Here is a 3,146-nt window from a genome sequence, read left to right as displayed (position 1 = left end):
TTAAATTGCATACTAAAGCAAAGGTAAACACTCTTTAATGGAAGGTGACAGAATCCAAGTCCCTCCGATATGTTTCCACAATCTCTGGAATTCAAAACCACTAGACTTACGAAGAGGAATGTAACCCATAGGTCTGTTAGTAGTGGTGTTTTTTTTTTTTTTTTTTTTTTTTTTTTTTTTTTTTTTTTTTTTTAGAAAAAAACAGTCACTAGAACACACAGGGCTTGTGTGCACACATGCCCCAAATTCCACCAGGATGGAGAAATGAAGGGGAGGGGATCACAGCATGACCATGCTGGGGGGAGGGGTGCTTCCTCCCTCTCTCTGTCTCTCGCTCTCTCACTGTCTCTCTGTGATGCTGACAAGAGCACACAGCCGGTCAATAGAAACTGAAACAAGGTAGTCCAATGTTGAATGTAGCAGAAAAAGACTTTAAAGCCGCTTTTAGAAGCATGTTAAAAGAAATAAACGAAAATATGGTCTTAATGACTGACCAAATAAGGAACCCCGAAAGCAAAATACAAATTATAAAAAAAGAAACAAGTGAAAACTCTAGAACTGAAAAATGGCAACAACTGAAATGGAAAATGCCCTTGGGTAGTAACACTCAAACAAGACAGAGGCATTTGTGTACTGAAAATAGGCAGATAGAAATGATTTCATCTGAAGAACAGAGAGAAACAGGAGAGGAAAGGAACAGAACTTCAATATTCTTCGGCAAAATGTCACACAGGGCGGCGTACATGTACTGGGTTTCCCAGAAAAAGAAGAGAGTGAGACAGATAAAAACTGGTTGAGTAATTAGTGAGTAAATGATTGAGTACTTAATGCCTACGAACTTCTCGAAGTTGACGAAAAACACAGATTTATAGACCCAAGAAACTGCAAGCCCTGAACAGGATGAGCACAAAGAGATTTTACTTACACATCATAGTTAACTATCGAGAAAACAAACACAGAACAATCTTGAAAGTAAGCAGAGAAAATGGGTCCTTTATGTTCAGGGAAACAAGGGTAAGAATTATGTCTGTCGTCGCAAACGGGAACAAAGGAGGCTAGCAGACAACGGAGTGGTGCCCTGAAAGTGTGGAAGATAACACCTCTCAGACTTGGCCACCCGAGAGTCCACCCAGAGAACTATCTCACCATGAGCTTCCCTCCTCTTTACTGGAAGGTCTTTCCCGCAGCGTTTGGGCTGCACACGTGTGCTTGATGGACAAGTTCCCACCTAGTTCGTGGCACCAAACAATCCCCAGGACAGGCAGATTAGCGAGAGCTACGTGGATCCCCCCGCGTTACAGGCTAAAATGGTAGGATTAAGTTAAACCTTGTTTAAAATCCTTGGCTGAAGTTATAAGAGAAGCAAGAGATTGTAAATCAGAGCACCAAAGACGTGAGCTAGTCCATGCCTGGAGTCGTTCTAGGCCCTCGACACCTATTAGTTCACTTCATCCTGACAGCAGCTCCGCGAGGCTGGCACCGCAAGGCTGGCACCGCTGGCCTCCTTTACCGAGCGGTGATTAAGCCAATGAGCAGGTAAGTAATCAGCTCAGACCCAGCATTGGTGTTAGAGCAGGTTTGAACCCAGGTCTGTCTGAGCCAAGTCAGCCTTTACCCCACACTGCCTTGAGATGCGTTGCACAGAGTCATTGTCACACGGGCCTACCTCACATGTCCAAAGTCACCGTGTGTACACACGGACGTTTAGCTGTCTATGTGCCACCGGGTTGTCCCTACACAGACACACAGTCAGAGAGATGTGCACAAACACACTCAAGCCACACTTGCATGCAGCAAAAATACAGTCACTAAGGAAACGCTGCAGCTTTTTTCCCGATTCTGAGGAAACTGGGCTCGCTATGGTGGAAAGAGGGGGCCACTCTTCCCGGGCGCAAGGCCTCCCACCCCTCCTCACTGGCAGTTAGCTAATCACTGCCAGGGATGTTATTCATTTCCCCCGAGTGACGCCCCTCCACGGGCCGCCCCTGTCTCGCCCACCCCTGGCAATCTGCCCACCTCCACCCCTCACAGGCGCTTTCCTGAAACCGCTGCCTCTGCTGGCAGTCGGAATGGAATTCATTATTCTAAACCCTGGAGCCTCAGCTGCTGGCAGCCGGGCGGGAGGGAGCGGAGTGCCTTCCTGCCGGCTCTGTGCTTTCCAGCGCTTGGTCACGGCCTCCCAAGTGCAGCCTCGCCCTTGCTGTTGGGTCTGCCCTGGGAGGCCTCCGCGGGCAGCCCCCCTGACCTGGTCAAGTGACCACCCTAGAAACTCCCAAGTTCTTCGTTTTCCAGTTTTTCATAAGCCACCCATAGCACAAGGACATGGAGATGTTTCCTAAACGTCATGTCACTTACTGCCACACACTTAGCCAGCAAACATCACCGAGGACCGACTGCATGCCAGACGCTTGGGGTGGGAGGGGTGGGGCCTTTATTTCCAGTCCTAAGCCCAGTGCTCAGCAAATGGTAGGCGCTCGATCTGTGTTTGTTGGATGGACGGATGGATGGGTGGGTGGGTGGAAGAAGAGATGAGGGAGGGATGGATGGATGGGTGGATGGATGGATGGATGGGTGGGTGGAAGAAGGGATGAGGGAGAGACGGATGGATGGGTGGGTGGGTGGAAGAAGAGGTGAGGGAGGGAGGGATGGATGGGTGGGTGGGTGGAAGAAGGGATGAGGGAGAGATGGATGGATGGGGGGGTGGGGGGAAGTGAGGGAGGGAGGGATGGATGGGCAGGTGGGTGGAAGAAGGGATGAGGGAGAGATGGATGGATGGGGGGGAGGGGGGAAGAAGAGGTGAGGGAGGGATGGATGGATGGGTGGGTGGGAGGGTGGAAGAAGAGGTGAGGGACGGATGGGTGGGTGGTGGGCTGCAGGTGGACACCAGTCGATGGGGGAACGGATAGACAGTTGTGTGAGACCAGCCCTACCCAGAGGAGTACAGGTCAATAAATAAGATCCAGAGCCATCTCAAAGCTGGGACTGGAACCCGCTCAAAATTTTTGTTTTCTGCTTAATCAGTGGGAATAAAAATCACGAATTTCAACAACAAAAAATTCCCACTCCATCCACTCTGTCGAAATTGCTTCTCTCCTGAGCTCTGGTTTAACTCACCAAAGCATTTGGCTGACAGGCAGGCTAGCTTC

Source organism: Tupaia chinensis, unplaced genomic scaffold (assembly GCF_000334495.1).
Source record: "Tupaia chinensis unplaced genomic scaffold, TupChi_1.0 Scaffold000066_1, whole genome shotgun sequence".
NCBI lineage: Eukaryota > Metazoa > Chordata > Mammalia > Scandentia > Tupaiidae > Tupaia > Tupaia belangeri.
This window is presented reverse-complemented; position numbering follows the sequence as displayed.